This window comes from Hippocampus zosterae, chromosome 18 (assembly GCF_025434085.1).
Source record: "Hippocampus zosterae strain Florida chromosome 18, ASM2543408v3, whole genome shotgun sequence".
NCBI lineage: Eukaryota > Metazoa > Chordata > Actinopteri > Syngnathiformes > Syngnathidae > Hippocampus > Hippocampus zosterae.
In genome coordinates, this window is record NC_067468.1 from 1,946,472 (window position 1) to 1,960,675 (window position 14,204).

At 55.1% G+C, this 14,204-nt stretch overlaps 8 non-coding genes and 4 pseudogenes across 8 annotated transcripts; all 12 read left to right on the forward strand.

Moving 5' to 3' along the window:
* The first annotated feature begins 4,951 nt into the window (after positions 1–4,951).
* LOC127591721 (uncharacterized) lies at positions 4,952–5,060 on the forward strand (annotated as a pseudogene).
* A 481-nt stretch (positions 5,061–5,541) lies between these two features.
* Positions 5,542–5,660, forward strand: LOC127591799 (5S ribosomal RNA). The gene has a single exon (XR_007959998.1). It is a non-coding gene; the product is annotated as a 5S ribosomal RNA (ribosomal RNA).
* Positions 5,661–6,140: 480 nt separating this feature from the next.
* LOC127591788 (5S ribosomal RNA) lies at positions 6,141–6,259 on the forward strand. The gene has a single exon (XR_007959987.1). It is a non-coding gene; the product is annotated as a 5S ribosomal RNA (ribosomal RNA).
* Positions 6,260–6,737: 478 nt separating this feature from the next.
* On the forward strand, positions 6,738–6,856 carry LOC127591761 (5S ribosomal RNA). The gene has a single exon (XR_007959960.1). It is a non-coding gene; the product is annotated as a 5S ribosomal RNA (ribosomal RNA).
* A 479-nt stretch (positions 6,857–7,335) lies between these two features.
* LOC127591731 (uncharacterized) lies at positions 7,336–7,444 on the forward strand (annotated as a pseudogene).
* A 480-nt stretch (positions 7,445–7,924) lies between these two features.
* LOC127591801 (5S ribosomal RNA) lies at positions 7,925–8,043 on the forward strand. Its single transcript, XR_007959999.1, has one exon. It is a non-coding gene; the product is annotated as a 5S ribosomal RNA (ribosomal RNA).
* A 477-nt stretch (positions 8,044–8,520) lies between these two features.
* LOC127591802 (5S ribosomal RNA) lies at positions 8,521–8,639 on the forward strand. Its single transcript, XR_007960000.1, has one exon. It is a non-coding gene; the product is annotated as a 5S ribosomal RNA (ribosomal RNA).
* A 479-nt stretch (positions 8,640–9,118) lies between these two features.
* Positions 9,119–9,227, forward strand: LOC127591715 (uncharacterized; annotated as a pseudogene).
* Positions 9,228–9,706: 479 nt separating this feature from the next.
* Positions 9,707–9,825, forward strand: LOC127591792 (5S ribosomal RNA). The gene has a single exon (XR_007959991.1). It is a non-coding gene; the product is annotated as a 5S ribosomal RNA (ribosomal RNA).
* A 480-nt stretch (positions 9,826–10,305) lies between these two features.
* LOC127591750 (uncharacterized) lies at positions 10,306–10,422 on the forward strand (annotated as a pseudogene).
* A 1,214-nt stretch (positions 10,423–11,636) lies between these two features.
* LOC127591770 (5S ribosomal RNA) lies at positions 11,637–11,755 on the forward strand. The gene has a single exon (XR_007959969.1). It is a non-coding gene; the product is annotated as a 5S ribosomal RNA (ribosomal RNA).
* A 479-nt stretch (positions 11,756–12,234) lies between these two features.
* LOC127591789 (5S ribosomal RNA) lies at positions 12,235–12,353 on the forward strand. The gene has a single exon (XR_007959988.1). It is a non-coding gene; the product is annotated as a 5S ribosomal RNA (ribosomal RNA).
* The last annotated feature ends 1,851 nt before the right edge of the window (positions 12,354–14,204 follow it).

Here is a 14,204-nt window from a genome sequence, read left to right on the forward strand (position 1 = left end):
GCGAGTGCGGCGGGCAGCAGGCCTCTTGGACAGGTTGAGAGATAAAAAAATAATAATTCCCGTGCAGTCTCAATGGCGGGGTGCGGGCCGGCCCGGCGGACGAGTGTGGCCGGGGAAGAGGCCTCTTGGCCGGGGTGAATATGTTGGAACGCGGCGCGCGTAAATAGAAGCGGCTGGAGGTACCGGGGGCGAAGCCCGCTCCGGCCCGGCGGCCGAGTTAAAAAAAATGATAATCCCCGTTCAGTCTCAATGGCGGGGTGCGGTCCGGCCCGGCGGCGAGTGCGGCGGGCAGCAGGCCTCTTGGACAGGTTGAGAGATAAAAAAATAATAATTCCCGTGCAGTCTCAATGGCGGGGTGCGGGCCGGGGAATAGGCCTCTTGGCCGGGGTGAATAGTGTTGGAACACGGCCCGCGGAAATAGTAGCGGCTGGAGGTACCGGGGGCGATGCCCGCCCCGCCCGGCGGCCGAGTTAAAAAAATAAATAATCCCCGTTCAGTCTCAATGGCAGGGTGCGGGCCGGCCCGGCGGCGATTGCGGCGGGCAGCAGGCCTCTTGGACAGGTTGAGAGATAAAAAAAATAATAATTCCCATGCAGTCTCAATGGCGGGGTGCGGGCCGGGGAATAGGCCTCTTGGCCGGGGTGAATAGTGTTGGAACACGGCCCGCGGAAATAGTAGCGGCTGGAGGTACCGGGGGCGATGCCCGCCCCGGGCCGGCGGCCAAGTTAAAAAAATAAATAATAACCGTTCAGTCTCAATGGCAGGGTGCGGGCCGGCCCGGCGGCGATTGCGGCGGGCAGCAGGCCTCTTGGACAGGTTGAGAGATAAAAAAATAATAATTCCCATGCAGTCTCAATGGCGGGGTGCGGGCCGGGGAATAGGCCTCTTGGCCGGGGTGAATAGTGTTGGAACACGGCCGCGGAAATAGTAGCGGCTGGAGGTACCGGGGGCGATGCCCGCCCCGGGCCGGCGGCCAAGTTAAAAAAATAAATAATCCCCGTTCAGTCTCAATGGCAGGGTGGGGGCCGGCCCGGCGGCGATTGCGGCGGGCAGCAGGCCTCTTGGACAGGTTGAGAGATAAAAAAATAATAATTCCCATGCAGTCTCAATGGCGGGGTGCGGGCCGGGGAATAGGCCTCTTGGCCGGGGTGAATAGTGTTGGAACAGGGCCCGCGGAAATAGTAGCGGCTGGAGGTACCGGGGGCGATGCCCGCCCCGGGCCGGCGGCCAAGTTAAAAAAATAAATAATCCCCGTTCAGTCTCAATGGCAGGGTGCGGGCCGGCCCGGCGGCGATTGCGGCGGGCAGCAGGCCTCTTGGACAGGTTGAGAGATAAAAAAATAATAATTCCCGTGCAGTTGAAGTGTAATTTGGAATTCCCTCTCTATTCCTGTAGGTGGCCTTAGAATGTCCACCTGGCGTCAGTGACACGATTCTATTCTATATTTGCGGGTCAGGGAGAATTCAGCTTCTGCGTGTACTTAAACCAAAGAATGTAGTGTGAAGTCTGGACCCTATTTCACTTGGTTGATTAGCAGCCCCCGAGGGGTTTCCTGGCCCCCTCCACGGGATATGCTTTTGCAGTTGGACCTCATAACGTTTGGTTTCCTGGCCCCACCAAGTCTGGGGCCCCCTCCACGGGATATGCTTTTGCAGTTGGACCTCATAACCTTTGGTTTCCTGGCCCCACCAAGTCGGGGGGCCCCCTCCACGGGACATGTTTTTGAAGAACTGGCTCTCATAACCTTTGGTCTCCTCCGGCCACACCGGGTCAGATGACATGTTACTTTCTTTGTTTCTGGATTTGCATGAGAGGCGTACCTCCCCGCCTCTCATTATCATATTGTCTCTATATAATCTCACGAATGTGTTTCTTCGGGGCGGCCTGATAATATCTGAGACTCACAGGAGCCAGAATCGATTCCACTCTGACATCGGTAGAATAAAATCTTTTCCCAATCAGCCGTGGTCCCTGAAGTGCTCATTCGTCGGGAAACAGCCACCGATCACCGAGTGTTTTTGAAGACCAGCGAAGCAGCAAACACCATATACCAAACAGTCTCAATGGCGGGGTGCGGGCCGGGGAATAGGCCTCTTGGCCGGGGTGAATAGTGTTGGAACGCGGCCCGCGGAAATAGTAGCGGCTGGAGTTACCGGGGGCGAAACCCGCCCCGGCCCGGCGGCCGAGTTAAAAAAAATAATAATCCCCTTGCAGTCTCATTGGCGGGGTGCGGGCCGGCCCGGCGTCCGAGTGTGGCCGGGGAAGAGGCCTCTTGGCCGGCGTGAATAGTGTTGGAACGCGGCCCGCGGAAAGAGTAGCGGCTGGAGGTACCGGGGGCGAAGCCCGCCCCGGCTCGGCGGCCGAGATAAAAAAAATAATAATCCCCGTGCAGTCTCAATGGCGGGGTGCGGGCCGGCCCGGCGGCCGTCTGTGGCCGGGGAAGAGGCCTCCTGGCCGGGGTGAATAGTGTTGGAACGCGGCCCGCGGAAATAGTAGCGGCTGGAGTTACCGGGGGCGAAGCCCGCCCCGGCCCGGCGGCCGAGTTAAAAAAAATAATAATCCCCGTGCAGTCTCATTGGCGTGGTGCGGGCCGGCCCGGCGTCCGAGTGTGGCCGGGGAAGAGGCTCTTGGCCGGCGTGAATAGTGTTGGAACGCGGCCCGCGGAAAGAGTAGCGGCTGGAGGTACCGGGTTCGAAGCCCGCCCCGGCCCGGCGGCCGAGTTAAAAAAAATAATAATCCCAGTTCAGTCTCAATGGCGGGGTGCGTGCCGGCCCGGCGGCCGAGTGTGGCCGGGAGAAGAGGCCTCTTGGCCGGGGTTAATAGTTTTGGAACGCGGCCCGCGGAAATAGTAGCGGCTGGAGGTACCGGGGGCGAAGCCCGCCCCGGCCCAGCGGCCGAGTTAAAAATAATAATAATCCCCGTGCAGTCTCAATGGCGGGGTGCGGGCCGGCCCGGCGGCCGTCTGTGGCCGGGGAAAAGGCCTCTTGGCCGGGGTGAATAGTGTTGGAACGCGGCCCGCGGAAATCGTAGCGGCTGGAGGTACCGGGGGCGAAGCCCGCCCCGGCCCGGCGGCCGAGTTAAAAAAAATAATAATCCCCGTTCAGTCTCAATGGCGGGATGCGGGCCGACCCGGCGGCCGACTGTGGCCGGGGAAGAGGCCTCTTGGCCGGGGTGAATAGTGTTGGAACGCGGCCCGCGGAAATAGTAGCGGCTGGAGGTACCGGGGGCGAAGCCCGCCCCGGCCCGGCGGCCGAGTTAAAAAAAATAATAATCCCCGTTCAGTCTCAATGGCGGGATGCGGGCCGGCCCGGCGGCCGACTGTGGCCGGGGAAGAGGCCTCTTGGCCGGGGTGAATAGTGTTGGAACGCGGCCCGCGGAAATCGTAGCGGCTGGAGGTACCGGGGGCGAAGCCCCACCCGGCCCGGCGGCCGAGATAAATAAAATAATAATCCCCGTGCAGTCTCAATGGCGGGGTGCGGGCTGGCCCGGCGGCCGGGTGTGGCCGGAGAGAGGCCTCTTGGCCGGGGTTAATAGTTTTGGAACGCGGCCCGCGGAAATAGTAGCGGCTGGAGGTACCGGGGGCGAAGCCCGCCCCGGCCCGGCGGCCGAGTTAAAAAAAATAATAATCCCCGTGCAGTCTCAATGGCGGGGTGCGGGCCGGCCCGGCGGCCGACTGTGGCCGGGGAAGAGGCCTCTTGGCCGGGGTGAATAGTGTTGGAACGCGGCCCGCGGAAATAGTAGCGGCTGGAGGTACCGGGGGCGAAGCCCGCCCCGGCCCGGCGGCCGAGTTAAAAAAAAAAGAAAAATCCCCGTACAGTCTCAATGGCGGGTTGCGGGCCGGCCCGGCGTCCGAGTGTGGCCGGGGAAGAGGCCTCTTGGCCGGGGTGAATAGTGTTGGAACGCGGCCCGCGGAAATAGTAGCGGCTGGAGGTACCGGGTGCGAAGCCCGCCCCGGCCCGGCGGCCGAGTTAAAAAAAAAAATAATCCCCGTTCAGTCTCAATGGCGGGATGCGGGCCGGCCCGGCGGCCGACTGTGGCCGGGGAAGAGGCCTCTTGGCCGGGGTGAATAGTGTTGGAACGCGGCCCGCGGAAATCGTAGCGGCTGGAGGTACCGGGGGCGAAGCCCCACCCGGCCCGGCGGCCGAGATAAATAAAATAATAATCCCCGTGCAGTCTCAATGGCGGGGTGCGGGCCGGCCCGGCGGCCGGGTGTGGCCGGAGAGAGGCCTCTTGGCCGGGGTTAATAGTTTTGGAACGCGGCCCGCGGAAATAGTAGCGGCTGGAGGTACCGGGGGCAAAGCCCGCCCCGGCCCGGCGGCCGAGTTAAAAAAAATAATAATCCCCGTGCAGTCTCAATGGCGGGGTGCGGGCCGGCCCGGCGGCCGACTGTGGCCGGGGAAGAGGCCTCTTGGCCGGGGTGAATAGTGTTGGAACGCGGCCCGCGGAAATAGTAGCGGCTGGAGGTACCGGGGGCGAAGCCCGCCCCGGCCCGGCGGCCGAGTTAAAAAAAAAAAAATCCCCGTACAGTCTCAATGGCGGGGTGCGGGCCGGCCCGGCGTCCGAGTGTGGCCGGGGAAGAGGCCTCTTGGCCGGCGTGAATAGTGTTGGAACGCAGCCCGCGGAAATAATAGCGGCTGGAGGGAGCCGTCTGCACGGGGATCGGTCATGATAGCACTTGGACTTGAAGCAGCTTGGGATTTCCGCCTGCTGGATGCCTTTGCACCTCCACTGGAAAAGCCCACTTTTGCAACAGACATCAAGTACCGCATCTGCGTGCTCGCAGAGGACCGTATGCGAGCCTGACAGGCTGCGCGCTCAAACCATCACGGGAGCGGGCCCCTCCTTTGTGCACTCCGGAGGAGGTTTGTTAAATGAAAAAAAAATCACCCCTCTCCTCCACCCCCGACCCGGAAGTGCCCTGTCTGCTATAAAGGGGACAATTTTCTCCCTTGCTTACGGCCATACTACCCTGAGAACGCCCGATCTCGGAAGCTAAGCAGGGTCCGGCCTGGTTAGTACTTGGATGGGAGACCGCCTGGGAATACCAGGTGCTGTAAGCTTTTGCATCCACCTCCAATTCACAACACGATTCACTGCTCTTTCCAAAAATTTGGGCACTCATTCGTCATTCAACTTTCACTTATCCTGTGGTTTGAAATCGTTTCCTTCACGTTGATTTGACAGATCAACGTCTCTTTGAAATAAAATTAATGTCCAACAGAGGGAGCCGTCTGCACGGGGATCGGTCATGATAGCACTTGGACATGAAACAGCTTGGGATTTCCGCCTGCTGGATGCCTTTGCACCTCCACTGGAAAAGCCAACTTTTGCAACAGACATCAAGTACCGCATCTGCGTGCTCGCAGAGGACCGTATGCGAGCCTGACAGGCTGCGCGCTCAAACCACCACGGGAGCGGGCCCCTCCTTCGTGCTCTCGGGAGGAGGTCATTAAATGAAAAAAAAAAATCACCCCACTACTCCATCCCCGACCCGCAAGTGCCTTGTCTGCTATAAAGGGGACAATTTTCACGTTTTCCCTCGCTTACGGCCATACTACCCTGAGAACGCCCGAACTCGTCCGATCTCGGAAGCTAAGCTGGGTCGGGCCTGGTTAGTACTTGGATGGGAGACCGCCTGTGAATACCAGGTGCTGTAAGCTTTTGCACCCACCTCCAATTCTCAACACGATTCACTGCTCTTTCCAAAAATGTTGGCTTTCATTAGTCATTCAACTTTCACTTCTCCTGTGGTTTGAAATCGTTTCCTTCACGTTGATTTGACAGATCAACGTCTCTTTGGAATAAAATTAATGTCCAACAGAGGGAGCCGTCTGCACGTGGATCGGTAATGATAGCACTTGGACATGAAGCAGCTTGGGATTTCCGCCTGCTGGATTCTTTTGCACCTCCACTGGAAAAGCCAACTTTTGCAACAGACATCAAGTACAGCCTCTGCGTGCTCGCAGAGGACCGTATGCGAGCCTGACAGGCTGCGCGCTCAAACCACCACGGGAGCGCGCCCCTCCTTTGTGCACTCCGGAGGAGGTTTATTAAATGAAAAAAAAATCACCCCACTACTCCACCCCCGACCCGGAAGTGCCCTGTCTGCTATAAAGAGGACAATTTTCATTTTTTCCCTCGCTTACGGCCATACTACCCTGAGAACGCCCGATCTCGTCCGATCTCGGAAGCTAAGCAGGGTCGGGCCTTGTTAGTACTTGGATGGGAGACCGCCTGGGAATACCAGGTGCTGTAAGCTTTTGCACCCACCTCCAATTCACAACACGATTCACTGCTCTTTCCAAAAATTTTGGCATTCATTCGTCATTCAACTTTCACTTATCCTGTGGTTTGAAATCGTTTCCTTCACGTTGATTTGACAGATCAACGTCTCTTTGGAATAAAATTAATGTCCAACAGAGGGAGCCGTCTGCACGGGGATCGGTCATGATAGCACTTGGACATGAAACAGCTTGGGATTTCCGCCTGCTGGATGCCTTTGCACCTCCACTGGAAAAGCCCACTTTTGCAACAAACATCAAATACCGCATCTGCGTGCTCGCAGAGGACCGTATGCCAGCCTGACAGGCTGCGCGCTCAAACCACCACGGGAGCGGGCCCCTCCTTCGTGCTCTCGGGAGGAGGTCATTAAATGAAAAAAAATCACCCCACTACTCCATCCCCGACCCGCAAGTGCCCTGTCTGCTATAAAGGGGACAATTTTCACGTTTTCCCTCGCTTACGGCCATACTACCCTGAGAACGCCCGATCTCGTCCGATCTCGGAAGCTAAGCAGGGTCGGGCCTGGTTAGTACTTGGATGGGAGACCGCCTGGGAATACCAGGTGCTGTAAGCTTTTGCACCCACCTCCAATTCTCAACACGATTCACTGCTCTTTCCAAAAATTTTGGCATTCATTCGTCATTCAACTTTCACTTATCCTGTGGTTTGAAATCGTTTCCTTCACGTTGATTTGACAGATCAACGTCTCTTTGGAATAAAATTAATGTCCAACAGAGGGAGCCGTCTGCACGGGGATCGGTCATGATAGCACTTGGACATGAAGCAGCTTGGGATTTCCGCCTGCTGGATGCCTTTGCACCTCCACTGGAAAAGCCCACTTTTGCAACAAACATCAAATACCGCATCTGCGTGCTCGCAGAGGACCGTATGCGAGCCTGACAGGCTGCGCGCTCCAACCACCACGGGAGCGGGCCCCTCCTTCGTGCTCTCGGGAGGAGGTCATTAAATGAAAAAAAAATCACCCCACTACTCCATCCCCGACCCGCAAGTGCCTTGACTGCTATAAAGGGGACAATTTTCACGTTTTCCCTCGCTTACAGCCATCCTACCCTGAGAACGCCCGATCTCGGAAGCTAAGCAGGGTCGGGCCTGGTTAGTACTTGGATGGGAGACCGCCTGGGAATACCAGGTGCTGGAAGCTTTTGCACCCACCTCCAATTAACAACACGATTCACTGCTCTTTCCAAAAATTTTGGCATTCATTCGTCATTCAACTTTCACTTATCCTGTGGTTTGAAATCGTTTCCTTCACGTTGATTTGACAGATCAACGTCTCTTTGGAATAAAATTAATGTCCAACAGAGGGAGCCGTCTGCACGGGGATCGGTCATGATAGCACTTGGACATGAAACAGCTTGGGATTTCCGCCTGCTGGATGCCTTTGCACCTCCACTGGAAAAGCCCACTTTTGCAACAAACATCAAATACCGCATCTGCGTGCTCGCAGAGGACCGTATGCGAGCCTGACAGGCTGCGCGCTCAAACCACCACGGGAGCGGGCCCCTCCTTCGTGCTCTCGGGAGGAGGTCATTAAATGAAAAAAAAAATCACCCCACTACTCCACCCCCGACCCAGAACTGCCCTGTCTGCTATAAAGAGGACAATTTTCGCAGTTTCCCTCGCTTACGGCCATACTACCCTGAGAACGCCCGATCTCGTCCGTTCTCGGAACCTAAGCAGGGTCGGGCCTGGTTAGTACTTGGATGGGAGACCGCCTGGGAATACCAGGTGCTGTAAGCTTTTGCACCCACCTCCAATTCACAACACGATTCACTGCTCTTTCCAAAAATTTTGGCATTCATTCGTCATTCAACTTTCACTTATCCTGTGGTTTGAAATCGTTTACTTCACGTTGATTTGACAGATCAACGTCTCTTTGGAATAAAATTAATGTCCAACAGAGGGAGCCGTCTGCACGGGGATCGGTCATGATATCACTTGGACATGAAACAGCTTGGGATTTCCGCCTGCTGGATGCCTTTGCACCTCCACTGGAAAAGCCCAATTTGCAACAAACATCAAATACTGCATCTGCGTGCTCGCAGAGGACCGTATGCGAGCCTGACAGGCTGCGCGCTCAAACGACCACGGGAGCGGGCCCCTCCTTCGTGCTCTCGGGAGGAGGTCATTAAATGAAAAAAAATCACCCCACTACTCCATCCCCGACCCGCAAGTGCCCTGTCTGCTATAAAGGGGACAATTTTCACGTTTTCCCTCGCTTACGGCCATACTACCCTGAGAACGCCCGATTTCGTCCGATCTCGGAAGCTAAGCAGGGTCGGGCCTGGTTAGGACTTGGATGGGAGACCGCCTGGGAATACCAGGTGCTGTAAGCTTTTGCACCCACCTCCAATTCTCAACACGATTCACTGCTCTTTCCAAAAATTTTGGCATTCATTCGTCATTCAACTTTCACTTATCCTGTGGTTTGAAATCGTTTCCTTCACGTTGATTTGACAGATCAACGTCTCTTTGTAATAAAATTAATGTCCAACAGAGGGAGCCGTCTGCACGGGGATCGGTCATGATAGCACTTGGACATGAAGCAGCTTGGGATTTCCGCCTGCTGGATGCCTTTGCACCTCCACTGGAAAAGCCCACTTTTGCAACAAACATCAAATACCGCATCTGCGTGCTCGCAGAGGACCGTATGCGAGCCTGACAGGCTGCGCGCTCCAACCACCACGGGAGCGGGCCCCTCCTTCGTGCTCTCGGGAGGAGGTCATTAAATGAAAAAAAAATCACCCCAATACTCCATCCCCGACCCGCAAGTGCCTTGTCTGCTATAAAGGGGACAATTTTCACGTTTTCCCTCGCTTACGGCCATACTACCCTGAGAACGCCCGATCTCGGAAGCTAAGCAGGGTCGGGCCTGGTTAGTACTTGGATGGGAGACCGCCTGGGAATACCAGGTGCTGTAAGCTTTTGCACCCACCTCCAATTCACAACACGATTCACTGCTCTTTCCAAAAATTTTGGCATTCATTCGTCATTCAACTTTCACTTATCCTGTGGTTTGAAATCGTTTCCTTCACGTTGATTTGACAGATCAACGTCTCTTTGGAATAAAATTAATGTCCAACAGAGGGAGCCGTCTGCACGGGGATCGGTCATGATAGCACTTGGACATGAAACAGCTTGGGATTTCCGCCTGCTGGATGCCTTTGCACCTCCACTGGAAAAGCCCACTTTTGCAACAAACATCAAATACCGCATCTGCGTGCTCGCAGAGGACCGTATGCGAGCCTGACAGGCTGCGCGCTCCAACCACCAAGGGAGCGGGCCCCTCCTTCGTGCTCTCGGGAGGAGGTCATTAAATGAAAAAAAAATCACCCCACTACCCCATCCCCGACCCGCAAGTGCCCTGTCTGCTATAAAGGGGACAATTTTCACGTTTTCCCTCGCTTACGGCCATACTACCCTGAGAACGCCCGATCTCGTCCGATCTTGGAAGCTAACCAGGGTCGGGCCTGGTTAGTACTTGGATGGGAGACCGCCTGGGAATACCAGGTGCTGTAAGCTTTTGCACCCACCTCCAATTCTCAACACGATTCACTGCTCTTTCCAAAAATTTTGGCTTTCATTAGTCATTCAACTTTCACTTATCCTGTGGTTTGAAATCGTTTCCTTCACGTTGATTTGACAGATCAACGTCTCTTTGGAATAAAATTAATGTCCAACAGAGGGAGCCGTCTGCACGTGGATCGGTAATGATAGCACTTGGACATGAAGCAGCTTGGGATTTCCGCCTGCTGGATGCTTTTGCACCACCACTGGAAAAGCCAACTTTTGCAACAGACATCAAGTACAGCCTCTGCGTGCTCGCAGAGGACCGTATGCGAGCCTGACAGGCTGCGCGCTCAAACCACCACGGGAGCGGGCCCCTCCTTTGTGCACTCCGGAGGAGGTTTATTAAATGAAAAAAAAATCACCCCACTACTCCACCCCCGACCCGGAAGTGCCCTGTCTGCTATAAAGAGGACAATTTTCATTTTTTCCCTCGCTTACGGCCATACTACCCTGAGAACGCCCGATCTCGTCCGATCTTGGAAGCTAAGCAGGTTTGGGCCTGGTTAGTACTTGGATGGGAGACCGCCTGGGAATACAGTGCACTCCGCTTAATAGAACACCGGTTAATAGAGTAATCCGCTTAATAGAGCAAAAGGCTCTGGAACCGATTTGCCTAATGCAATTTCCTATAAAGATACTCCGCTTAGTAGAACAGATCTCCGCTTAATAGAACAGGCCGTAAGCAATGAACATTGTAAACTAGTGCTTTTCGAAGTGTAGCTATCGCGATACTGTACCACTATCGCGAGAAAACGCGGTAGTTCTAGCCGTATACAGTAACAGGTAGCACGCGTCACTCCACACATAGACACACGCACGTCACAATGGCTTCAACTTCATTCAAGAGACGAGGGCTATCACCTGCGGATAAGAAGGACATACTCAGACGATACGATGCATTGCCGGATTCACAGAAGGTACGCCTGCGGTTTCCAGGACTTCCCTCTTATCCAGCGCATTGAGAGGGAAGTCAACCGCAAAATTACGGACTCCTGTTTCCAGACAAAAGTAACGAAATTTTTCTCGTGATTTGAGATGTTTGACTGAAGTTGATTAAAGTTGTTGTTTTGTTGTTTGATTAAAGATATGGACGTCCACAGTCGAAATATCTCTTCTAACTCGTCAGCAGGGGTTTTTCAGCGTGCATAACTTGGTCGTCGACGTGTCTGAAGGTGTACCTAATAAAGTGTCTCCGGCTAATAGAAACCCCGCTTTGTAGAACAGAAGCGCTTCGGCCCAATGGTGTTCTATTAAGCGGAGTGCACTGTACCAGGTGCTGTAAGCTTTTGCACCCACCTCCAATTCTCAACACGATTCACTGCTCTTTCCAAAAATTTTGGCTTTCATTCTTCATTCAACTTTCACTTATCCTGTGGTTTGAAATCATTTCCTTCACGTTGATTTGACAGATCAACGTCTCTTTGGAATAAAATTAATGTCCAACAGAGGGAGCCGTCTGCACGGGGATCGGTCATGATATCACTTGGACATGAAACAGCTTGGGATTTCCGCCTGCTGGATGCCTTTGCACCTCCACTGGAAAAGCCCACTTTTGCAACAAACATCAAATACCGCATCTGCGTGCTTGCAGAGGACCGTATGCGAGCCTGACAGGCTGCGCGCTCAAACCACCACGGGAGCGGGCCCCTCCTTCGTGCTCTCGGGAGGAGGTCATTAAATGAAAAAAAATCACCCCACTACTCCACCCCCGACCTGGAAGTGCCCTGTCTGCTACAAAGAGGACAATTTTCGCGTTTTCCCTCGCTTACGGCCATACTACCCTGAGAACGCTCGATCTCGTCCGATCTCGGAAGCTAAGCAGGGTCGGGCCTGGTTAGTACTTGGATGGGAGACCGCCTGGGAATACCAGGTGCTGTAAGCTTTTGCACCCACCTCCAATTCACAACACGATTCACTGCTCTTTCCAAAAATTTGGGCATTCATTCGTCATTCAACTTTCACTTATCCTGTGGTTTGAAATCGTTTCCTTCACGTTGATTTGACAGATCAACGTCTCTTTGGAATAAAATTAATGTCCAACAGAGGGAGCCGTCTGCACGGGGATCGGTCATGATAGCACTTGGACATGAAGCAGCTTGGGATTTCCGCCTGCTGGATGCCTTTGCACCTCCACTGGAAAAGCCCACTTTTGCAACAAACATCAAATACCGCATCTGCGTGCTCGCAGAGGACCGTATGCGAGCCTGACAGGCTGCGCGCTCCAACCACCACGGGAGCGGGCCCCTCCTTCGTGCTCTCGGGAGGAGGTCATTAAATGAAAAAAAAAATCACCCCACTACTCCATCCCCGACCCGCAAGTGCCCTGTCTGCTATATAGGGGACAATTTTCACGTTTCCCTCGCTTACGGCCATACTACCCTGAGAACGCCCGATCTCGTCCGATCTCGGAAGCTAAGCAGGGTCGGGCCTGGTTAGTACTTGGATGGGGGACCGCCTGGGAATACCAGATGCTGTAAGCTTTTGCACCCACCTCCAATTCACAACACGATTCACTGCTCTTTCCAAAAATTTTGGCATTCATTCGTCATTCAACTTTGTCTTATCCTGTGGTTTGAAATCGTTTCCTTCACGTTGATTTGACAGATCAACGTCTCTTTGGAATAAAATTAATGTCCAACAGAGGGAGCCCCCCTCCGTGAGTCATCACCTTACCGTGGTGGAGGGGTTTGTGTGTCCCAATGATCCTAGAAGCTAAGTTGTCTGGGGCTTTATGCCCCTGGCAGGGTCACCCATGGCAAACAGGTTCTAGGTGAGGGGCCAGACAAAGCACGGCTCAAAAGACCCCAATGACGACAAAAATAAATGGATCTAGGTTTCCCTTGCCCAGACGCGGGTCACCGGGGCCCCCCTCTGGAGCCAGGCCTGGAGGTGGGGCTCGTTGGCAGGCGCCTGGTGGCCGGGCTTACACCCATGGGGCCCGGCCGGGCACAGCCCGAAGAGGCAACGTGGGTCCCCCTTCCCATGGGCTCACCACCCATGAGAGGGGCCAAAGGGGTCGGGTGCAATGCGAGCTGGGCGGCAGCCAAAGGCGGGGACCCTGGCGGTCCGATCCTCGGCTGCAGAAGCTAGCTCTTGGGACATGGAATGTCACCTCTCTGGCAGGGAAGGAGCCCGAGCTGGTGTGTGAGGCAGAGGATTTCCGACTGGATATAGTCGGACTTGCCTCCACACACAGCCTGGGTTCTGGTACCAGTTCTCTCGAGAGGGGTTGGACTCTCTTCCACTCTGGAGTTGCTCACGGTGAGAGGCGCAGAGCAGGTGTGGGCATACTCATTGCCCCCCGGCTCAGTGCCTGTACATTGGGGTTCACACCGGTAGACGAGAGGGTTGCCTCCCTCCGCCTTCGGGTGGGTGGACGGGTCCTGACTGTTGTTTGTGCATATGCACCAAACAGCAGCTCAGCATACCCACCCTTTTTGGAGTCCTTGGAGGGTGTGCTGGAGAGTACTCCTGCTGGGGACTCCATTGTTCTGCTGGGGGACTTCAATGCTCACGTGGGCAATGACAGTGATACCTGGAGGGGCGTGATTGGGAGGAACGGCCCCCCCGATCAAAACCAGAGTGGTGTTTTGTTATTGGACTTCTGTGCTCGCCACGGATTGTCCATAACGAACACCTTGTTCAAACATAAGGGTGTCCATTTGTGCACGTGGCACCAGGACACCCTAGGCCGCAGTTCGATGATCGACTTTGTAGTTGTATCATCGGATTTGCGGCCGCATGTTCTGGACACTCGGGTGAAGAGAGGGGCGGAGCTGTCAACTGATCACCACCTGGTGGTGAGTAGGCTCCGATGGTGGGGGAAGATGCCGGTCCGTCCTGGCAGACCCAAACGTATAGTGAGGGTTTGTTGGGAGCGTCTGGCGGAATCCCCTGTCAGAAGGAGTTTCAACTCCCACCTCCGACAGAGCTTTTCCCATGTTCCGGGGGAGACGGGGGACATTGAGTCCGAGTGGACCATGTTCCGTGCCTCTATTGTTGAGGCGGCCAATCTGAGTTGTGGCCGTAAGGTGGTTGGTGCCTGTCGTGGCGGCAATCCTCGTACTCGCTGGTGGACACCAGCAGTAAGGGATGCCGTCAAGCTGAAGAAGGAGTCCTATCGAGCCTTTATGGCCTGTGGGACCCCAGAGGCAGCTGACGGGTATCGACTGGCCAAGCGGACCGCGGCTTCGGTGGTCGCCGAGGCAAAAACCCGAGCGTGGGAAGAGTTCGGTGAGGCCATGGAAGCCGACTTCCGGACGGCTTCGAGGAAATTCTGGTCCACCATCCGACGTCTCAGGAGGGGGAAGCAGTGCACCACTAACACTGTG